This window comes from Myodes glareolus, chromosome 4 (genome assembly GCF_982192425.1).
Source record: "Myodes glareolus chromosome 4, mMyoGla1.1, whole genome shotgun sequence".
Taxonomy (NCBI): domain Eukaryota; kingdom Metazoa; phylum Chordata; class Mammalia; order Rodentia; family Cricetidae; genus Myodes; species Myodes glareolus.
The window spans coordinates 61,405,412-61,429,368 of record NC_142029.1 but is presented as its reverse complement, the minus strand read 5'-3'; the positions used below and the strand labels follow the sequence as shown (position 1 = coordinate 61,429,368).

The 23,957-nt window shown below is 47.9% G+C and overlaps 1 long non-coding RNA gene across 1 annotated transcript; it reads right to left on the bottom strand.

The window, feature by feature from the left end:
- Positions 1-8,651: 8,651 nt before the first annotated feature.
- LOC148122286 (uncharacterized) lies at positions 8,652-22,862 on the bottom strand. The gene is made up of 3 exons (XR_015737620.1): positions 22,256-22,862; positions 19,561-19,646; positions 8,652-12,331 (listed from the first exon to the last, which is right to left on the bottom strand). It is a non-coding gene; the product is annotated as an uncharacterized LOC148122286 (long non-coding RNA).
- Between the last annotated feature and the right edge of the window lie 1,095 nt (positions 22,863-23,957).

Here is a 23,957-nt window from a genome sequence, read left to right as displayed (position 1 = left end):
TTCATTTTGGCCTTGAGATGGCCGCTTCCAGGACAGAATGTTGCCTCTCCTCCTCTCGCGAGGAGCTTGCCCTCATTGCTGCATATTTTAAACACTTTTCGCATGTCCTTTGGTTCTGGGACCTGGGTCTCTCCTGGGTAATACGACGAGAAGCTGTCTCGTGGGTTGATTTTCGACCCTCGGTGGGAAAAAGTGTAGAGGAGGAAGCTTATGGGGGGCCTGAGTCACCCTCATTATCTGCACTTTTCTAGGGAGGCGACCACATTGCGGTGCCCAGGACAGCACCGTGACTCAGAGGTGAAGCTCGCGTCCCACCTGGCCTCACCCTGAGTCCTACTTCACAAGTCCAAGTTCCCAGGCAGCCGACCCCGCCCAGCACGGGCAGAGGGCGGGACCTTAGTCACTTGCAGAAGGCTTGAATGTGATTTCTTTCTTTTTGAAAGTATTCATATGCTCTTTAAAACAGTAGACTGCAATATTTGAAAAATTTCCCTCCCAATCCACAGCCACCAAGCTCCTTCACAGAGGTAGCCTGGGCTAGCCTGTCCAGCATACTTGCAGGGATATTTTAATACCAAGAAGAAGAAAAAAAAAAGATAAAACAGGTTACAGGTCCATAATCCTTTGTCTGAAAACCGCAGGAGCAGTGTGGCTTGGAATTTGAATTCAAGGAATGAAGGAAGGTGGTGTTCTGTAGATTGTGATGAAAGATTTCTGTACCCAAAGATAAATCGACAATCAGCCTCCTGTCACTTAAATTTAGTTTTTGCTACAAAACATGCTTGTGCCATTTTTTTTAAATTAGAGGTTTTTGAATTTTGTAATTATAGATAAGAGAATGTCGTGTACTTGAGTCTGTATTACCCTGCCTTTTATTTATTAGTGTGATGTCTGTTACCTTTCTGGTACTGGGGATTAAACCCAGGGCCTTGCACATGCTAAGCAAACGCCCTACCCCGTGCTGCATTTGCAGCTCTTTTTTTATTTTTTGAGATCGGGTCTCATGTAGCCCCGGTCGGGCCTTGAACTCCTGCCTCTAAATTACGGGCATGTGCCACTATGCCCCAGTCTCCCCTCTACTTACAGACATCTAAAGTCATGAGTGTGCTGTGCTTGCTAAACAGAAATAAAAAAATCCATTCATCATTTGTTATTATCTATAGAGTTTGTTGTTTTACACCCACCAGAATTAATTTAGCTGTTTGCGGTCATTTGGATCGGTTCCAGTTTTCTGCCCAGTGGCCTCAGCACTTCAGCGAATGACACCGGATGCCGCTCAGCCCATGTGCAAGGGTGTCTGTAGGGTAGATTTCTAGCAGGAAAATGGCTGGGGCAATTAATAATAAGGATCATTAACATTTGCATGGTATTTTCTGAGAGCCGGGATTTGCCGTAAGTACTTTACAGCGATTAACGCATCATAATGCTTGAAACCAGCTTGAGGGCCGGGTATGTGAACTCACGCCATTTTACAGATGAGAAGAATCTAGGCACAGGGAAGTGAAATGAGAAATGACCGACAGAGCTGGGAGTCAAACCAAGGTGTCTGACTCCAACTCGCATTCTTAATTATCACATTCCTCTGCCTTTGAAGACCGTGGGAATTTGAAACCTAGGGAGAGGTTGCCAAATCCTCTTCCACATAGCTCTGTCAAGTCACACCCCCCAGTCTTGTGCCCCTGTTTCCCTGGCGACACGGAGCCAAATCAAACCTTTTGATCCTTGCCAATCTGATAGGTGATGACCGAATCTTGCAGTAGCTTTAACTTGGATTTTTTTGGCTGTGAGTCAGACGGAGCATCTTGTCATCTGAGAGTCAGCGCTGCCTTTCTTCTGAGCTACATCTGCTCATTTGCATTAGACTTTTTTTCAACTCTCCCATCAAGATTACTTGAAATGTCAAAATGCCCTAACGTGTAAATGAGCCAGGAAATACAATGTAGGAGGTAGCCCAGCGGGTGACAAGAGTGTAAGAGGCCACACCATAGTACCTACCCCAAAGAGAACAGATGGCCTCACTGGACAGGCAAATGCCCGTCTACTGGTGGCTATGGAAGGCCACAGACCTGGGTCCTAAGTGCCAGCAGAGCTCAGAGGGCGGCGCTCACTGCACCCTCTCCTGGTGGCAGTCCTGCAGTGGGTTTAAAGGACAGTAGGTCTTGAGAAGGGAGCAGCCACACCACTGGAGAGAAGGTGACTGATGAATCGTTCAGAAGAAGTTCTACTTACTTTGTTTGACAAATCCAGACTATGTCTGATATGTTCAGAGACACTGTTTCTCTGGCCTAGCTGAATATTGTAATTGCCAGGATGTTAAAAAAAAAAAAAATTACTGCTTCCACCTAGGAGGAGTTGGGCTAAATTGGTTGTGGTGCGTCATGGATACCGCCATCTTTAAAAGTTTCCCAGATGGTGCGGCTGAGGACCTCTGCTCGGCAGGAAGTTCATACTCTAGGGAGGCCCTGTCTCCCTTCAACCCTCTAGCGCTCACACCTGCTAGGTGCCCACACCTCTGAGGCGTGCCTCTCATTCCTCCTCCTGGGCGACAGCCGCTCCAGGGGCGGAGTCAGGACGTCTCTTATCCCATTTGCACACCTGGCCTCAAGTTCCCGGGAGCGGTTCTCATTCAGACAGACGCACTTCTGCCCTTGGCTCCTCCCTTAGGCAGATTTCACAAAGCTCCGTGGGCCAAAGCCTTTGTGGCGTGCCTAACTTCCGTACGTACTCAGCCACCCATACCAGCCGGATGGGGGACCTGCGCGCAGGCCAGAGGCAGTACCAGGAAGGAATTCTTCTGCCTTTGCATTTCCTGGCATTGCCTTCTGAGGCTGCCTGGACTACTGAGTGGTCTCAGGAATGCGGCCTTCTCAGTTCAGGGAATTCAATAGGCGTGGTTTTTGGCCAGCAACCGCTGTGACCAGCAGGGAACAGGGCGCCAGTGGCAGGTTTGACCTTACCTTCCTCTCCAGCAGGGTGGATGGTCACCGAGTCAGCTGCTGGAAAGAGGATACAGGATGTAGAATTTCCTAATGAGAACGATAGCTCTACCTGGGGCTTATGGTCAAGATGGGTGATAAAACGTTTTGACCCTAGGACCTTTTTACTTGGCTATTTTTTTTTAAGGTTATTGTAGGCTCCCTATGACCCGGTAAATAGTAACTCCACACTCGTGAGCCTACACTAATTGGATTCAGTAGGTTATTTAAAAAAAAAAAAAAAAAGATATGAAGTTGGGAAGGAGGTGTGTGGCAGGAGGTAGGGAGACGGGTGGGTATAATCCAGATAAATTATATACCTGTTTAAAACTGTCAATGAATAAATAGAACTGTTAGTAATGCTGATTTAAAATTATATGTGTTCTTTATAACATTAAAAGAAAAATGTTGCCAGTTGGTGGTAGTGCACACCTTTCATCCCAGAACTCGGGAGGCAGAGGCAGGTGGATCTCTCTGAAAAGCTTTTGCACCCTGATAAGCCTCTCCACCAACACAGCAATCCAAATCAGACCAAATCACACCAACTGAATCAGAAAAGGCCCAGGTTGAATGGATACAACACTCCCTGATGACTTTCCAGCCCCTCAGAGAGGAGATGGGAAAGGAAGACCAGGAAAACCAAGTGTCTGTTTTCAGGGAGATGGTTTAAATACCCTGAGGTAGTGGTCTTGAGCATCTCTAGGAGAGAGGTCATCGTTTGGCAGACTTTCTGAGATGCAGCAGGATCTGGAGAGAGAGATGGGGGAGGGGGCTTGGGTTGAGCTTCTACCTGAACATCCCAGACTCTGGTTATATGGACACCAGGGGCTGGGGTGAAGCTTCCGGCAGAACACTGTGAGTTCTGGTCTACAGAGCGAGTTCCAGGACAGCCTCAGTTACACAGAGAAACCCTGTCTCATGTTTAAAAAAAAAAAAAAAAAAAGAAAAAAAGAAAGAAAAAAGAAAAATGTCAACAGCAGTATACTCCCCCTCCACCCCCCCCAAAAGAAAACCCAAAAAACAGAACAGAAAGCAAAAACCAAAAGCCCAGAAAGCCCAGTCAAGTATGGTGCTGCACGACCGTAATCCTAGTACATGGGAAGTGGAAGCTGGGAGTATCAGAAAGTCAGAGATACTCTTCAGGGAGAGTTTGAGGCCTGCCTGGGCTACCAGAGGAGCCGGAGAGGAGGGGAAGCTGACGGTCATCCCAGCGGCTATGGCCCAAGCTTTCCTCACTGATTCTTCCTTCTGACTGTGAAACCGACTATGCATGTTTGGGGGGTGTTTCCCTGGGCAGGAGCTAGATAAGTGAGCTGGGAAAACACTCAGGCCCGGGCTTGCATGAGCCATGCGGCGACTCTCACAGATAGACCCTTTCGAGACTCCCAACTGTCCTGCCTTCTTAGAACAACTATCTCGTGTGTCCCGGCTCCAAACCCATCCAAGGAGGCATGCCGAGGCCATGGCTCATCTTCCTTAGTTCCCCAGAGGCCTCTGCTCAGTCTTTTCTGATGCTTCACAGCTCTTCAGCTATGCTAAGAATGTGAGCCATTTCCCATGAGGCTGGCAGCCATGAAGCAATTCGGAGCCCAACCTCCCCAAATATCTGCTTTGCAAACACATAAAGCAGGGAGGCATCCTGAAAATGTGATCTTCGGCCCATCACCTTAGGCGTTTGTGCTGGTCTGTTTGCCTGTCTGAAGGGCTTCTGCTTTCAGAAAGCAGAACTTTCCAGAAAGGGGCTTTCTCAAGAGACCAGCCATCAAGCTTTAGCTATTCGGGGCCCATGGCAGGAAGCTTGCTCCAAGCTCAGTGCTGAGATCGTGACTGGCTTGAGGTGGCTTGGGTGCTCTTTGGTCCTTTGGTCACGGTGCAGGGACATGCCACCATCAGCCTGAGCAGCCAGGAGCAGCCCATGCCGGGCCTGCAGAGAGGAGGGCAGGGAGAAGCAGAGGATCGAGGGCCCTTCCCAGGCATCTAGGGTGCTTTGTTGTGCTGCAGCAGGACCTGTCAGGTTCCAGTGACCTACATAACCTTCCAGACAGGGCAGGTTGGGAGTATTGCTTCCCAGGCCAGGGAAGGTTTGGGTGGAGACAATTTACAATGTTGAGACCTTAAATGCTCACTGATGGCTAAGTGAATCATACGTCTACAGGGTGGATTTGTATGTAAAAGTGATTTGATTTTTATTTTTTAGTTGAGACAGGGACTCACACTGCAGCCCCAGGTGGCCAGGCGTTCTTTGTAGGACATACTCACTGAGGACTTGTGGCCAATCCTCCGGCCTCTAGGTCTGGAATGCTGGAATTACAGGCATGCATCACCACATTCAGGCAAAGTGATGATTAAAAAGACTCCAGCATTATAAACATTTAAGATGTAGTAATAAATGAATAACAAAAATGCATGATATTCTTTGGCACCAGAACAAGAAAAGAATTAGAAGGAAAATTTAAAAAAAAATGTTCGGGCTGAAGATGTCTTTCAAAGGAAGATAATTTGGCTAGTATATACAAGGCCTTTGGTTCCAACCCAGGAATGCTTCTCCCCACCAATGAAAATTAACCAGGTATATGGTGGCACATGTCTGTAATTCCAGCACTTGAGAGGTTGAGACAGGATTGTCATGAGTTCAATGCCAGTGGAGGTACAGAGTGAGTCTCAGGTCAGTCTGAGCTACAGAGTAAGCACTTGTCTCAAAAAACAAAAACAAACAAACAAAAAGCCACTAAATAATGGGGAAGGGATGTAGCTCAGTTTGTAGAGTATTTGCCTACGGAGTGCACGGAGTGCACGGGAGTGCACGAGGCCTTGGGTTTGATTCCCAGCACAGGTGTGGTGGTGCACCTGGAGTCCCAGCACCTGGGAGACGCGGAAGGATGCTCAAGGGTTATTCTAGACTACTTAGTGAAATCAAAGCCAGCTGTGGCTCCATGAGACCCACTCTTAATTACATAAATACATGTATACCTAGTAAGTAGAGGGTGCTGTATCACCATGGTATGATTAGGGATCTTAGGCTTCTGAAAGAAGGCCTCCGCTTTCAAGTCAGACAGATGCGATTTGGTGGCTTAGCTCTTTTTCGTGTAGAAATGACCTTGACAGACAACTCAATCTCATCTGTGCAACGGGCACAGTAATTCCTGCTATACGAGATTCTTGGAGCTATCAGTCAGATAGTGCCTTTCTCTTCAGATGCCTCTCTTCCTTCTCTGCCTTCCTGCCCCTACATACCTTTCACTAATGAGAGAAGCTTGGTCACTCACAAAAATCCATAACTGAGATACTTTTGAGTCTGTCATAGGGGAGGGGCATTCCCCTGCTTGTACCCCAGCATAGCTGGATCTTGGGTGCTTACGGAAGGAAGGTGCAGATGGCTAAAGCCTAGAACAAGGTCAGGGCAGATTCTTGTCCTTGTTTGCTGCGTGCCCTCCAGCCTCTAGCAATGTCACAAAGGCCTTTGTAGCTGAGTGTGTGGTGTGCGTGCAGGTAGCATGGCTGACCTTCTCCTGCAAGCTGACCTCAGCAGCCCTCTTTATCTTTAAAATATTTTGTAATTGATAAACAAAAATTGTGTACCTAAGTCAGGTAGGCGGTGGCGGCACATGCCTTAACCCCAGCATTTGAGAGGCAGAAGTAGGCAGATCTCTGTGTAGCCCTGGTTGTCTTGGAACTTTCTCTGTAGATCAGGCTGACCTTGAACTCACAGAGATCCACCTGCCTCTGCCTCCTGAGTGCTGGGATTAAATGTGTGCGGCACCACTGCCTGGCTAAAAATTGTGTATGACATTTGGAAACGTGCACATCATGGCCAGAGTGAGCTCTTTTCTCCGTCATTTCTTGTGAAGAAACAATTAAAATCGATTCTCTCAGCAGTTTGTAGTATAGGACACATTGTGACTGACCATAATTACTCGCTTTTTTTTTTTTTAAGGCATGGTTTCTCTGTAGTTTTGGAGCCTGACTTGGAACTCACTCTGTTGACCAGGCTGGCCTCGAACTCACAGAGATCCACTTGCTCTGCCTCCCAAGTGCTGAGATTAAAGGCATGCACCACCACCATCCGACTAATTACTCACTTCTATTGGAGTGAAGTTTTGAAGTATAGACCAGCATCACCCTGACTCAGCTGCCATGCTCTGTTGCCACAGGCCCACAGGCAGATGAATGACTTCCCCAAATGTGAGTCATGAAAAATTGGAGAGTAAGGATATGATCTTGATGGCAAGTGGGAATACCCTTTTTCAAAATATATTTTCGCAAGGCGGTGATGACGCAGGCCTTTAATTCTAGCAGAATGGAAAGGGGACCAGGCTGAGTTTGTGAAGTCAGACACCAGAGAGGAAGAAGCATTCCAGCAAGGCTTTCAGGGCCTCCCAGGATGGACTCAATTCATCCTAAATCCTGTCGTCTTCCCAGTTTGGGCTGGACATCCTGGGCTTCCAGCCCAACTTGCTGGCCGGGCCTAGGAGTCCTCTGTTATGTAGTCATTTCTATCTGTAATGTCCTTTCTTTGTCTTTTCTTTCGTTCTTTTTTCTTTTATTATTATTTATTACTATTATTATTATTATTATTATTATTATTTTATCTCATTTTGTAACTCTGGCTGGCCTGAAACTCCCTATGCAGACCAGACTGGCCTCCTAGACATCTACCTCCCAAATGCTGAGATTAAAGGCATGTGCTATTACATGTGGCTCTTTGTCTTTTTGAGGGGTTCCTATTAGACATTCAATCCTTTTCAAGGACACCTTCCTTCACTGTAATTGTCTTGATATCTTTGTAAAATTCCAGCCCCAGGGTCCCCTCTATTTTGAGCCTTACAGTTAATCCCTTGAACCCCGAGCCCCCTGTTTCCTTGTCTGTCTCCTTACCTAGAACGCGCTTTTTAAAGAAGTAGGTCTAAGTCATGTGCTCAGCACTGATGGAAATATAATAATTATAGCATTATTTATTATGAGCTCTCTATGCACCATCTATTCAATCCTCACAGCTACTTTAAAGAAAAGAAACTATGGGGGCTAGGGAGATGGCTCAGTGGTTAAGAGCACTGACTGCTCTTCTAGAGGACCCGGGTTCAATTCCCAGCACCCACATGGCAGCTCACAACTGTCTGTAATTCTAGTTCCAGGAGACCCAACACTCATGGCAAAACACCAATGTATGTAAAATATAAATAAATAAATATCTTTAAAAAAAAAAAAGAAAGAAACTATGTCCTTTAATTCCAGCACTCGGGAGGCAGAGACAGGCAAATCTCTGTGAGTTCCAGGCCAGCCAGGGCTACACAGAGAAACCCTGTCTCAAAAAACAAAAACAAACACACACACAAAGAAACTGTCAACATACTAATTTACACAAGAGGAAAGGATAACTCATTTGCGTATTGATTAACTGGGGAGCCAGGTTTCAGACGCTGGCTGCCTGACTTTGGTACTAGGCCCTTGGCTACACCTCCCCCCAGCATCACTTCCTGCAGTATGGAGCTTCCCACTCCGTGGGGTGTACCAGGTGGCTCCTGGGTCAGTAGGTTTAAAGACTCCTGACCACCAGATGTGGCAGCAGACTTAGGCCTGGCTGCAGAGCCTTGGATTCTGGGCTGCCTTTTCAGGGTCACAAGGGTGGAGAAGCAGGAGGAAGGAGGAAATCGAGTTGAGTCAGATGGCTTGTGGAATCTCTGGCCTTTATTGAATTCTGGGAAGAGGAGGGAGAAAAAAAATGAGAGTGCTTATTCCAACTATGTGAGATAACCAGGGGCTCTTTACTGTTTACAGGCAAAAAAAATCTCAGGCAGTCAGCACCTGCAAGCCAGCGGCCAGGAATCTGTGAGAGTCAGCAGCCTTGAGTGGAGCTCCAGGCTCTAGACAGCATTGAGGCTAAGAGAAAGGAGAAGGAACTGGGCGGAAGGGAAGGCCTTCTGGTCCTTGGTTCTTGTGTTTATGGTTCCAATATTTCCGGCAACATTTGGTCCCAGCCCCTGCCTGCCCTGGCATGTGAGCCTGGCTACATATTCTCCTGAGAGGAAGGGAATATGGCCTGCCTGCCTGTCTATTCCCCTGCATCCCGTCCCTAAGCTTCTACATTCCAGGCTTTTTTTTTGGGAACACTGGGCTATCTAGTAGAACCTCATTCCTCAGCAACCCTTCTATTTGGAGAGAAACCCTACTGGTTCAGAACTCCATAGAAGTACACAGGGGCATGCAAGGCCGTCTCTACATCTAAAAACCCTAAAATCCCTCCACTCTAGCCCAGACAGGACATAAGAAACCTGAAGAGATGTCCTGGTAGGACTTGTGGGTAGATGTAGGACAGGAAACAACAGCATGGGGCTTCCTCTTCTCTGGAATGTCATTTGTTTATAATAATTCCAAGTATCTGAGGGTAGGGACGCTGCTCAGTTGGTAGAGTGCTTGCCCAGCACTTGGGAGGCAGAGGCAAGTGAATCTCTGTGAGTTCAAGGCCAGTCTTGTCTACAGGGCCAATTCCAGCACAGTCAGGGCTGTTACACAGAGAAACCCTGTCTTGAAAAAAGAAATACACACAAACAAGTAAACAAACAAATAAATAATCATAATGACAGCAATAATAATTCCAAATATCTGGGAGTTGAATAACAAGCTGCTTCGCCCCTGCACTTCCCCAGCTGTGGATTCAGTCAGCAATCATTTGTTCATTTATTAAATGTGTGCCCCGGGGCTGGTGATGACACCAGGTGCTGAGTGCCTGGGAATGTCTAGATGGGGTGCTCCTCGCTAGGGAGTGGGTACATGTAAGAACCATATACTTGGGGCTGGAGAGAGGCTGGGTCTTCCAGAGGACCAGGGTTCAGTTCCCAGCACCCACATAGTAGCTGATAATGACCTATAACTCCCGTTCCTGGGCTCTCTTCTGGCTTCCTGCACGCACATGGTACACATATGCATTCAGGCAAAACACTCATATATGCAAAAGAAAAACAAATAAATCTTTTAAGAAAATAATCACAGACTCATGTTCTCTCCCACCCAGGACCATCTCACCCTTCAGCTTGAGAACCATGATTGTGGGTAAAGGTCTGCATGTGATGTGGGGGGTCATGAGAAACCCCCCCCCCAGGCATTTGGAACACAAGCCTGATCTAGATAAAGTCCCCAGCTGGGAGCTCTATCTGTCCAGTTGTCCCTACTTTCCTATCTCTTTGGGGACTGTATAGGCATTATCTCTTCATCTGTTCATTCATTTCTCTGGAACTTCTGCATTCTGTGTATGTATGAAGAAGTGTGTGTGGTGTGTATATGTGTGTATGTAGTGTCTGTGTGTATGTGGTGGTATGTACTTATGTGTGCTGTGTGTGTGCTGTGTGTGTAGTAGGTGTGTGTGTGTTTGTGTGTGTAGCATGTGTATGAATGTTGTCAGCGTGTATGTGGTGTGATGTGTATGTTCTGTGTGAGTGTGTGTGGTATGTCTGTGTGTGTATGCATGTATTTATGTGTGTGTGTAGGACATTTGTGTGTGTAATGTATTTGTGTATGTTTGTTTCTAAGTGTGAGTATTCTGTGTGTATGTGTGCGTAGTATATTTGTGTGATGTGTATATCCACGTGCATTTTTATGTGTGTGAGTATGTGATGTATTCGTGTGTATGTATGTATGTGTGGTACATTTGTGTTTGTGAGAACGTGTTCGCACCCATGTGTATGCGCTTCACCCTTTACCCTATTCCCTTGAGACAGGATCTCCCTCAGAACCTGGAGCAAGCCTCTGCAATCTTCCTGTCTTTGCTCCCCACAGCACTATGTGAAAGGCCAAACCTGATTTCCATATGAGTACTAAGGTGTCAGACTCCCATCTTTATGTTTGCTCAGCAAGCTCCCTTACCCACTGAGCCATCTCCCAAGCCCCAGAACTTTTGTACTCTTGTCAGACCTTGTGGTAGTCATAGAACTGCAGGCAGACCTCACCTTCCTGAAACTCCCATGGGGACAAAAGATAATCGTGTCCTTCTCCTCCCCTACCACATCCCCCTCTCATTCTCCCACCAGCCCTTCTCTGCTCTGCTTCAGTTCTTGCCTGTTCCTGAAAGCCTGCACTCGAGCTGCTGCTTCTAGAAGGCTCCACACCGGCTCCCTCTGCTCACTCTCTCCAGCTTCACTTTACCTTGCTGGACTACCTCATCCGGCTCACCTTCTAACATTTTCCGCCTTCTCCTTTTACCAGTGATCCTTCCACAGGACGCTAGCCCTTGGGAGGGGAGAGGCTGATCTGTTTCTGGATGCAGCTCAAGCATCTAGAATAGTAGGTGTTCAGTAAATATTTGCTGGATGAATTGAGCAAATAATAACACGGGCCGGTGTGAAGTGTCTTCTGTAGTAAGTGGGGGCCGGACAGAATGAGTAGAGTGGATCCAGGCTCCTCCCAGCTCCGCAGCCCTGTAATTTTACCTTTGTTTTTCTTTGGAACAGGCTTCAGTGTTTACAGGTAGCCTGTGTTTGGAGGCCACCCCTTCCGTTTTTGTCATCTCAGTGCTTTTTCATGAAGAGGAGCTGGTTTGGATGGTGGCCAGCGGCCCAGGGAGCTTTTCCCTGGAGGGGATGCTGGGTGGTCAGTCACGTATTCAGCCAGCAGCGGCCACTGCACAGTCCAGAAGGCCTAGATAATGGGATTTTAGAACAATTGCAAAAATGCCTCACATGCCACCAGGGACTCTGACAACAGATTAATGAGGCTCCGGGGCCTCAGCCCTTCCTGAAAGCCAAGGGAGAGGGGGACTTGTGTAAAAAGAGAGCCTGGTAACTTTGGGGGGGGGGCTGTACTTGAGGCTATCATGAGCTGCCAAGGCAAAGCTGCCTCTCTGAAGCCAAAGGACAAACACATCAAAGGAATAATCCATCATCTAGAGCCCAGGAGGCTGAGGAGAATCAGCATTTAGCCAGCCACCTGGCTCTTATTCATCCCAAGCATGGGTTGGGGGCAGCGGGTCACTGGTCTGAGGAAAGTCAGGCCCTTTCCCGCCTCTCCACCTTCCCTCTCCGCCTATCCTCCTGGATTTGGCATCTGTTCTTGGAGAGGCGAGCAGTGTCCAGCATAGCTGAGGAGAATGTGCCTGGGGACCCTGTTGGTGTGTTCCTTTCCCAGGAAGAATTGGGCTCAGGAAAGATGATCTCAGGAGAAAGGAGAAAGGCCGAGGAAAAGAGCAACAGCGGGGCTCTTCCCATGGCGGGGGGGGGGGTGTTCATCCGCTGGCACTTTCTCAATGATCAGACATTCCTTGGCGTCCACAGGAGGTGGTCTTCTTCCGCTGGGCTAGGGCAGTCCCAGAAAGATGCTGCACACAGTGGAAGATGGCCTGCTACCAGGTTCTCGGAGAGCGCAGCCATCTGCAGGGAACCAGAGGGAACACTGGTGACAAAGAACCCGGGCCAAGGAGGCTTTAAGGGAAGGGCAGGCACGATATGGAGTAGCTACATGCAAGCTGACGTCGCACTAAGCAGTGAGACAGAAGGCCACCTGGGAGGGCAGTGTCTTGTGTGTGTATGTGTGTGGGGGTGGAGGGGGTGTCTCATATATCCCAGGCTGTCTTTGAACTTGCTGTGTAGCAGAGGATGCCTTTGAACTTACGATCCTCTTTCTTCTACCTCCAAGTGTTGAAATTCTAGACATGAACCTCTCTGTTTATGTGGGATTGGGAACCCAAACGAGGGCTTGGTACATAAAGGGCAAGCACTCTGCCAACTGACTCACAACTTCAGTGCCTGCTCCTCGAAGGCATCAAATGACCTCTGCCTCAAGCATCTGCTATAGTTCCTATGCCTGCAGATCCAAATCCAGCTCTCCGATACTTCCACAGCTTCTACCACAAAGAACAGCGCCCTTCCTGGCTGCTCTCAGGCTTTGCCCACGAGAGCCTCCTCTTTCTCCTAAATGTGGCTCCTGTCTTTGGGCCACAACTTTTTGCTTCTCTCTTTTTTTCTTTAGTTTCCTCCTAAAGCTTGGCCACTTTCAGGAGTTCCTCCCAAATCTGCTGGCACCCTTGGTGCATGAAATGGCTTTTTGTTTGCCAGTTTTCCAAAGACATGTCACCAAAGGTGATCAAGACCTCAGGCACTGTGCATGTAATGAAGGTGTCTCTTGTGAAGCGTAGAGGTCAGGGGTGTTTGGTACCCCTACTGTCCTTTACCAAGATTCTGCAAAGTCTCTAATTGAAATCAACGCCCTCCTTCTACCCCACGCCCTGCCACCTCCTCCCACCCCGTGTAAGGCAGAGGTTGGGGAACACAGCTGTAAAATGAGAATGTAAACATCTTACAGCAAGAGGCCTTCGGTACCCCACCTCTCTGACCTTACAGGTCGGGAGGAACTGAAGTGTGATCTATAGAGATAGCAGCTCCCACAGGGACAAAAGGAATTCATGGCCAAACATTTTTCTCCTCACTATGAAAAGAGAGTGCCTGCTCAGGTTCACTGAAGCCATCATTTCCCAAGTTTACATGCCCAGAGAATCTGTTAAATATATGTGTGACAAGCATATATCAACTATTTACATTACCCAGAGCTTGGATATTGGACAGGCTTGAACCTCCCGTGTCTAAAGTGTTGTGTGACTTCAGTCAAATTCTTGGGTCAGTTTGAGTGCCAGAAACCTGCTTGCAAAATAAGTTCCTTACATGGTTAAGAAAATGAAGTACAGGTTTGCTGCTTCTCTCCCAGGATGACAGACATTAGCAGCTGATATAGCTCACTCCTGTAGCTCAGTCATGTGGGGTTGGAAAGAGCTGCTCTCAGCAGCTAAGAGCATTTTGGTTGCTCTTGTAGAAGTTCTGGGTTCAATTCCCGGCACCACACAGCAGCTAATAACTACCTGTAAGTTCAGTCCCAGGGCATCTGATGTTCTCTTATGGCCTCCTTGGGCACTTCACACACACGGTACACAGACATGTGTGCACACAGACATGTGTGCAAACAAAACACCCATACACATCCAATACTGGTGTGTGTGTGTGTGTGTGTGTGTGTGTGTGTGTGTGTGTGTGTAAGATTCAGTCATGGTCTAGGGCTCCTGGGGACAGAGCAGGAGTGAGCACTCAAGAAGATATTTTCCTGGGACACAACCAGAATCTTCAACGGTAAGTCATACCCCCCTTTATCAAATGGCCTCTTGACCAAAGAGTCCTCTTTCAAACAACAGGCCCTTTCTGGGGTTCACCTGTCCTGGTTACCCTCTCCTCAGGATCCTCTCCAGCTGTATAGAAATTCTGCTGGCCTCTTGATCTGCCTGGTCCGGCTCCTGTCCTCACTCTCCTTCCTTATCAGCCAACTCAGTCTGTAGCTACTAGATGCTCTTGCACCGAGAGCTCTTTTGGCTGCTCCCAGGTACCCAGCCTCAGCTCTGTGTTCTTACACAGTCTTTGCTGCCTATCTCGGCCACTCCTGCTCCTACACTGTGTTTATCCTCTGCCTCCTGCACCAGGGAGTACTACCAAGAGCTGCTGCAGTCTGTGCCCCGCATGACCATCAAGTAGCTCCTGAAAATGTTGCTTGGAGCTGGGGAGATGGCTCAGCAGTTAAGAGCACTTGTCAGTCTTGGATCCAGGTTCAATCCCCAGCACTCTCTCATGGTGACTCACAGACACCTATAGCTCCAGTTCTAGGGGATCCAAGGTTCTCTTGTGCCCTCCACAGGGATGGGGCAAGCAAGTGGTGTATAGACATACATGCAGGTGTATGTCTAGACCGATATAAATTTAAAACCTTATGAGGCTAAGAAAATGACTCTAAGGTTAAGAGGCATCCCACTTGTTTTCTTCCAGAAGACCTGAGCCTGGTTTGGTTCCCAGCACCCATATCAGGTGGCTCACAGCTGTGACTATAACTCCAGGAAATCTGATACCTCTGATTTCTGTAGGCACCTGTATGCACACACACACACACACACACACACACACACACACACACACACCTACACATCATTAAAGGTAGTAAAAATATTAACAAATAAAACATTTTAAATTAAAAGCAAAGCTTTGAACATACTTCCTTGTTCTCTTGTCCCCTTAGACCTGCTGCCAAAGTCACCCTTCTCCCTCCCTCCTCTGGGGGATGCCAACAGCTTGTAGACTGGACTGTAGCGTCCTTCTGCAGGTGGTATTACCTGTGCTCAAGTTCCCACTTCATAAGAATCTTCTTCTTATTCAGAGGAATAAGAGCTCAGAGGAAGTGTTAGAAACCATGGCTTGGTCTTTGCACAGGAAGCAAGTGAGGGGCCGTGGAGGGGTCTGCCCAGAGGGAAAGGCTAGGGGGTCTCACACTCCTGCCCTGCACATGGGCTTGGTTTCTACCAACTAGAGTTCTGCAGAGGCGCTAAGGTGGGTCCTGGGAACCTGCATACATCACTGGCAGATGTCCTAGGCAGTGGTGGAAGTGGGGCAGAAGATGGATGAGAAACACAGCTAAGCCACATCTGCCTGACAGGCAGTTGGGATGGGGAGTCTCGGGTCGTTGATGAGGAGCCAAGCCTAGGGTGAGCATCCTCTTTAAAGCTGGGGTGGAAGGCAGGCAGAGGCATTGACACAGGTATAGGGGAGGGAAGGGCCCAAGAGGTGGCCCTGGAATCTTCTACCTTAGCAGAACCAGCCCAACGGGAAGCTAGGTTTGGGAGGACCAGGCAGGGTGGGGCAAGCCTGCAGGCCAGACCCAGTTGCTTGAGAACCCCATAGATGACTAAAGAGAATTTCATTCTAGAAAAGGTTTGAGGCTTGCTGGCCATGTATCCTCCTATATCCTGGGATTTTGGGTCTGGAAAAGCCTGGGTCTTATCACCTTCATAGTCACTGCCCAATAGTGACTCTGTAAGTAGGGATGTGCCAGGGGGTGAAGATGTCACAGGCCTCTTGCCTGCTCTTGCTCTTGGATGCCCCTCGGCCTTCGTAGAGGTTACAGATGAGAGTGTGAGTCAAGCTGCTAAAGAAGGATCATAGTATGGTGGGCTTTGGAATCATGAATGGCGGGCCTGACGTCGCTCCCACCTACAGTCCTTCTCCAGCGTCCCACATACAGCTTTCAGCTGTGCCTCAAACCCCTTGGCTTTCTAGGATGGCCTCAACTCCCCTTCTAGCCACCTGTCTGACTCTGCCCCTTTGCCCCAAGCACTGGACTGCTTGCTCATGGTGCTTCCAGGCCAGCTGTTCCCCCCGCACTTCTGTTTCAGGTCAGGATTAGCTCTGACCCTAGTCAGGCCTGAAGCTCTATCCTGCCTACAGCCCTACTGCTCCCACCATCCTCTACCCTGCCAACCCAGCCCAACCCAGCACCCAGCTGAAAGGGCTCAGATGCCAACACTCTGAAAAGCCACAGCACCCTGCCCGCAGCGCCTGTTCACCAGTGTAGTGTCTACCTGCTCTGCCAGGTCCTCCTGACTCAGCTTCTTAAGTATGGATCTTGGCCACCCTGTTCTCGGGCTTTTACTGAGCCTAGATGCAAGGCCTGATCATAGCGAACATTCCAGAGATGACTGAATGACTGTACCAGAACTCAGATCTTTCGCTCTGTTTTCATTAATCTCTGCTTCTGTCTCTGTCTCTCTTTCTCTCTCTCTCTCTCTCTCTCTCTCTCTCTCTCTCTCTCTCTCTGTAGACTAGACAGATCTCAAGCTCACAGAGATCTGCCTGCCTCTGCCTCCTGAGAATTGGGATTAAAAGTGTTTGACTCTATACAATTTTTCTTTATTTAAAACTTATTTTTATTTTATGTGTCTAACCTGTTTGTGTGTTTGTGTGAAGGTGTCAGATTCCCTGGAACTGGAGTTACAGACAGTTGTGAACTGGGAACTGAACCGGGGTCCTCTGAAAGAGCAGCCAGTGTTCTTAACCACTGAGTTATCTCTCCAGCCCTACACATAGCTTCTTAAACGTGTACTTTGGAGAACAAACTCTGGGCCTCAAATCAACCGAGCCATCTTCCCAGGCCCTACTGAGCTCTTCTGTTGCACAGGGCCTAGGTTCCTAGTCTGTCCTTAGTCCCGTGCCCCTGAGCTTCTCCTATCCAAGACCACCACCTTCCTGCAGCTCTGGCCTGACCACATGATACCCTAGTGGGGCCTCCTGGCCCTGTCTGCCCCTTCTCTGTCTCTAAGCTTGCCTCAGATCAAGCTCTCCTGGTCTGAGTTTGCTGTGTCTTGTGGTGCTTTCCTGCCATTCTGTCCTCTAGCCTCTAGGACTTCCCTGCTTACTTCAGCTGCTAGCCCTCTGGGAAGTTCTAAAGTGGTCTTCTATTCATTAGTAATGCCTATTGTCAGTCTCTGCCCCATGCCAGGCCTAGGCTAGAGCTAGGGCTGCAGCAGGAGCAAGCCAGACCGTGTCCTCAGGGCGATCACAGTCTGGTGACAAACATTTTGGGACACCATACTGCCTGTTATTACAGAAACAGGTGCTCTGAGGATTGGATGGGCAAACAGGGCTGTGTCCAGGAAGATGGAGCTGAGCCTTTGCAGGCTTTTTGGCTTTTTGCCTTTCACCCTTCACCTGTTCACATTGCTTCATGATGGCATTTATGATGTCCTTGGTCTTTCATTGTGGAATATAAGCTTATTAATGTAATATTATTACATTAGTTTATGCTGTGGAATATTCCTTGAATGATGCAAAGATGTGTTGTATTCTTTTATGTTGCATTTGTTTAACTCTGTAAATCTATATTACTTTGCCTGTCTGGAACACCCGATTGGTCTAATAAAAAGCTGAACAGCCAATAGTTAGGCAAGAGAAAGGATAGGTGGGGCTTCCAGGCAGAGAGAATAAACTGGAGAAGAAATTTAGGCTGGGGGTGGAGAAGAAAAGCAAAGAACAAACAAAGGAGGAGAGGAGGACATCAGGGGCCAGTCACTCAGCCACACAACCAGCCATGGAGTAAGAAGGAAAGAAAAGTATACAGAATAGAGAAAGGTAAAAGCCCAGAGACCAAAGGCAGATGGAATAAATTAAGAAAAGCTGGCTAGAAATAAACCAAGTAAAGGCTGGGAATGTATAGGCAAGAACAGGTCTCTGTGTGTTCATTTGGGAGCTGGGTGGTGGACCCCCAAAGAGTAGAAGAACCAGCAAGCCTTTGACAGATGAAGCCTCTGCATACCTGTGTCCAGATCATCTCTTTGCATTGAACTAACCACCTGCTCTTACGCTGCCTTTTTTTTTTCTTTTGGTTTTTGATTTTTCAAGACAGGGTTTCTCTGTAGCTTTGGAACCTGTCCTGGAACTAGCTCTTGTAGACCAGGCTGGTCTCGAACTCACAGAGATCTGCCTACCTCTGCCTCCCAAGTGCTGGGATTAAGGGCGTGTGCCACCACTGCCCGGCTCTTATGCTGCCATCTAGTCACCACAGCCTTGTGACCGCTTTACATGAGGGCTCCTTCTGCTTGGTTCACTAAGTCCCTAGTCTGGTATCTGTCACTCAGAAATTGCTTGAGGAAACAAGGTCTCTGGCCCCTATATGGAAGTCGCCCCTCAGTACCTACAGCTGTGAGCCCTCCATGAAGGTCACCCCCTCTAAAGTCACCCTTCCCACCTGAACTGTAGGGCTCAATTGCTGTTGTCTTTATGGCTGTGAGCAGATAAGTTTACTGCCAACTCAACTGCTCTAGGATTTCAGGGCAGCAGAGAGTAAAGCACCTACAGTGAAGCCCCATTGACCAGGTGACAGAGCCCAGGCATGCGTGTCCACAGGAGGTGAGCTCATACATGTGGGTGAGTTCCATTTTCACCTGCTAGAATGCCCATGGGATTGTCCCAAAGTGTAGTATAGTGTATAGGTGACCTCACGCCCTGTACTCAGCTCAGCAATAGTCCACCACAGCCATGCTTGGAAGCTGAGTCCAAGAGGCTGACCCTGGGCGCTAGAGAGCCGTCTCAGCGGTTAAGAGCACTTACTGCTCTTGCAGAATACCTGAGTTTGGTTCCTTGTACCCGCACTGTGGGATTCACAACCATCTGTAACTAACAGCTCCAGAGCCTCATTTTATATTCCCCAATAACCTGCACTCACATTTGCACATACTACCCATCCCCGACTTGCTGTTCTTTGCTGGTTCAATTCCCAACATGCACAGGGCACAACCATCTGGAGCTCTTGTTTTGGGATCCAAAGATTTCTTCCAGCCTCCAAAGGCACCAGGCATGCAAGTGGTATGCAGACATACACACAAGCAAAACATCCATACGCAAAAAGGAAAACAAACAAAACCCACAAAACTTTTCCAGTCTTGTCTACAAGATAACTAAAACCAAATTAAAACAAGCTGGCCAACCAACCAACCAACCAACCAACCAACCAAACAAACACACTGAAGAAACAGTAGCCAGGTCACAAAGGGCCTTCACCTGCGCAGCAAAGTTGTACACACTGCAGCTGGTGTATGTCCAAAGACAAGGCCATTAAGAAGTTTGTCATTCAGAATATTGTAGAGGTCGCTGCAATCAGGGACATTTCTAAAGCAAGTGTCTTTAATACTTATTTGCATCCCAAGCTCTATGTCAAGCTGCATTATCCCATGAGCTATGCCAATCATATAACGAGGTGGTCAGAATTGATCTTGTGATGCTCTGAAGGGCTGGACACCTACCACTCTTTAGACTCCTGGTGCTGCCCCACGACCTCCACCAGAGTCCATGGAAAGAGTCGTCCTCATAAGGGCAGAAGAAAAATTATCTGGGGGAAAAAGACAGAAACAAAACAGTAAAATGCCCCTGTCTCTTCCCTACCTAAGCCCAAGTCCACAGGGGACACCTTGGTTACCAGCAGGGCCAAGTCTAACCAGATCTCATGCCGGTACACAAGCTACCAAGGCTTTCCTGAACTGTTCTAGTCTCTGGGATGGGTGGCATGTTGGCATAGTGCCTGCCTAACATGCATAAGGCCGTGGGCTTGGTCCTCAGCATCCTGTAAAATAGCTGTGGTGGCACAGGCCTGTCATCCCAGCACATGGGAGGCAGAGCAAGAAGATTAGAAACTCAAGGTCATCCTTAGTTACATAGAAAGTGTGGGGAGTTAACCCAGGCTATACAAGACCCTGTTTTTAAAAAGAAACACATGAAAACAAAACAAAATCTATCCAGTCTCTTGTGAGGCTTCTCACTTTGAACTTCACCATAGCCAGGGAGACTCATCCACAGACTTAAAGACTCAGGGCAGACATGCCCTCCCCAAGGCCTTTGCAGACACCCCTAAGTTAGGCAAAACATGTCTTCCCTGAGTTTCAGTGGTGAGTGGCAGCTCCTTTCACACTCCATGCCTGTTCTGTCTTGGGAGGAGAGAGGGCGGACCCAGGGTGTTCCTGCTATGTCTCCAAGGCTAGCTAGGTTGAATTGCTCAATAAACATTGGACAAATCAACTGTCTTAGGGAAAATTCCTTTTGTTCCAAGTTTATGTTAGTAGGAAGTCTCTTTGGAAAAACTCTGCAGAGACAGCCAGGAGCTGGCCTACCTAGCCCCACGATTCACTTGCCTTTTCCATCCCTGTTTTAGTTCCTCCCCAGGGTGAGGGGGGCAGAACCATCTGGAGATATCAGATTCTAAAATGCTGATTCTTCACAAACTCACATTGAGAAATCTCAGTGCAGGAGCTAGAGATGTGGTTCAGTGGTAGAATTGCTGCGTGAGGCCTTGGGATCTGTCCCTGTCCTAGGGGAATGAGAAAGGAAGGAGGGAGGAAAGGGAGGAAGGAAGGAGAGAAGGAAGGAAGAAGGAAGGAGGGAGGGAGGGAAAGAAGAAAGGAAGGAAGAAGGGAGGGAAGGGGGAAGGAAGGAGGGAGGGAGAGAAGAAGAACTAGGCTGGAGAGATGGCTCAGGGGCAAATCAGAGCTCAGTTCTCAGCATCCATATGAGGTGCCTCACAAGGGACTTGAAATCCAGCTTCAGGGAATCCAGCACTGTTATGGAATAATCTTTTTGTACACTGTGAAGATTTGTCTTTGCCAAGGCACTTTCTGACTGGTTTAAGAAAAGCACTGACTGGCCAGTACCTAGGCAGGAGATATAAGCAGGACAGCCAGACACAGAGGATGCTGGGAAGAAGGGCAGAGTCTTGGAAGACAACATGGAGAAGCAAATTGAATGTACTGTGTTCAAAGAAGGTACTGCCATGTGGCAGAAGGAGGATTAAAAAATGAGTTAATTTAAGTTATATGAGTAGCTAAAAACAAGTCTAAACTATTGACTGAGCATTTAAAATTAATATTAAGTCTCTGTGCACTTATTGGGGAGCTGTTGGTCCCGACAAAAAAAAACCCACCTATGCCTAGACACCTGTGAACACCTGCTCTTCCATGAGCATATACCTTTCTATCATTACATACATATCAAATTTTGTAAATGAGACAAATCTCAACTAATAAAAATTAAAATTAATTTTTAATATAATAAAACATTTTTTTTTTAAGTCTCAGGGGAGAAACTGAAGATCCACAGTGAGGAGGATAATTAAGAAGATGGAATTCAAAGCTCAGGCTGGAGAGGATTGACAGAGAATGAAGAAGGCGAAGCAAAGTCCTGGGAGCAAGAGAATGCTGTTCTAGGCAGACAAAGCTGACCATTGCATGAGTGTGTACGTGTACCAAATGAGTGAGCCAGGGGCTGTGTGCTCCTCACAGATGATTGCAGCACTGGCTAAGCTTTCCCTGGTTCTTACAAAAGCTCTAAGAGCCCACATTTCACAGCTGAGGAAACAGGCTCAAAGTCACACACTGAAGAGTGCAGCCAGGACTTCACCTCGTGTGACATCAGATGTGTGCCCTTGGGGTTTTCCTCCCACTTGACTGTGGGCTGCCAGGCTTCTCCTGAGCAATAACTGGGGAAAGGGGCAAGCGCTTGCCTGACAGGAAGAGCAGGAGGGAGAGGGGACTCTGCCAGGGATCAGCTCCAGACTCATTTCTCTACCAGCTCTTGTCATAAAACATTTGCTTCAGTGAGCATTGCCTATGACTGTACCATCCTTACTTTATGGTTTAATTATGATCCTATCGACGATCGGCTTAGTCTAGGACTGGGGCTCCGTGGGCCCGGGGCATGGGAGTCATGATCTAGATGTAGACAGAGAGCCTCTGGCCTGGAACTTGGACGGCAGGTAGGTAGCTCTGATTTTACCTCCCACAAGCTCTTGGCCGTGTACAAGGGAGCTCCTCGTTTTCTTTTGTACCTTGTTTTCTTTGGTGCCTCGTTTTCTTTTTGCGCCTCCGAGGTAACTCGTGACACTTTCCCCAGGATCCTGGGCAGCTGCTGCACTGAGTTCCTAGGAGCAAGGCCCGGATCTGTTTTCCTTACCTTTCCAGAACCTGAGGTCTATGGAGATGATTGCAATGACGTCTTCAGTACTCCCACTATTGTTATGTTATGTGCAGTCCCCTTTGGAATCTGCCTCCATCACATCTACAAAGAAGAGGAGTCTTTGGAATTTGAACTTGCCTCAACTTGCATGAACCATAAAAACACAGCAGCACAGCCATCAGCGGGCATGGCAACTTTGGCTTGGATTCTCTTTCGATCTGCCTCTATGTACAGACATCATCTGATATACCAGGTGAACCCGAGAGGTTGTGATGCACAGGCACCCTGACAGTCAAAGCTTGCATGACTGACTATAGCCAGTACCAAGACTTACATATACGGATAAGGCCATCTTAGGCCTTTTAGAGTCAAGATAGCCACCAAAAACACAGTCATATGGCATGAGTAGGACCCTGATGGGTGGCCCCACAATAGGGGAGGGACAAACATGGCCAGACAGATAGAATTTAAGTGGGAAGTTTTATTGGGAGAAGGGAAGGAAGAGAGGGGAAGTGAAGAGAAAGAGAAAGAGAGACAGAGAGAAAGAGAAGAAGAGACATGAAAAGTCCTGTCTGCCCTTGGGGACAGGGATGGGTAGGTAGGAGAGTGGGAGGTGGGGAGGGGAGGGTAGGAGTGGGTGGAGTTAGTCTCTTAAAGACACCTTTGCACCTGCATAGTGGTGTAACAACCATCCATAGGACCCTGGGCTGGCTAGGGTACTGCCTGGGTTCATCCTGCCAGGTGACAGAGCCAGCACAATGCCTGAATCGACCCCAGGAGAAACCTCCCAGCTGAGTCTAGTCCTAACTGGGGAATCATGGACTCGGGAGTAAATACAAAGTTACTTTAATCAGTGTACTGATTACTTCAGAGTGGCAAGCTAGGCAGCTATAGACAATGGACACAGAGCAGTTCCTGCCGGTAGCAGATTGGATAACTTCTCAAAACCAGATACTCAAGACCTAAACCCTTTCACCTGTGAATGTTAACTTATTTAGAAGTAAACTTTGAAGATAAAATCAAATTCAGATGAGGTCTGAGCTGGGGATGTAACTAGGTTTGTAGAGTATTGTACCTAGCATGCAGCAAACCCTGGACTCTATGTCCAGCACCACATAACCTCAGTGTGGTGGTATATACCTGCAATCCTAATATTCAGAGGGTTGAGACGTGAGGAGCAGAAGTCGAAGGGTTATCCTTGATTGCATAGTCAGTTCAAGGCCAGCCTATGCTGCCTGGGACTGGAAGAAGAGGAAGAGGAGGAAGAAGAAATCAGACACCCTCATACTGGATTAGAAGAAGGATATGTGATTTTCTATCTAGAGACACAGAGGCAGGGATGTCAGTGGTTCCGCTGGGAGAGCAATGCTGAGAATTGCCAGGAGCTTCTAGAGCACTGGCTCTCAGCCAGCGGGATCGAGTAACCCTATCCCAGGGGTCACCTAAGACCAATGGAAAACACAGATATTTACATTATGATTCATAACAGTAGCAAAATTACAGTTATGAAGTAGCAATGAAAATAATTTTATGTTTGGGGGTTACCATAACATGAGCAACTGTATTAAAGGGTTGCAGCCTCAGGAAGTTTGAGAACCACTGTCCTAGAAGCTCAGAAGAGGCAAGAAGATTCCTCCCACAGTATATTCGAAGGGGTATGCCCTGGACAGCATCCCAGCTTCAGAGTTAGTCTCTAAAC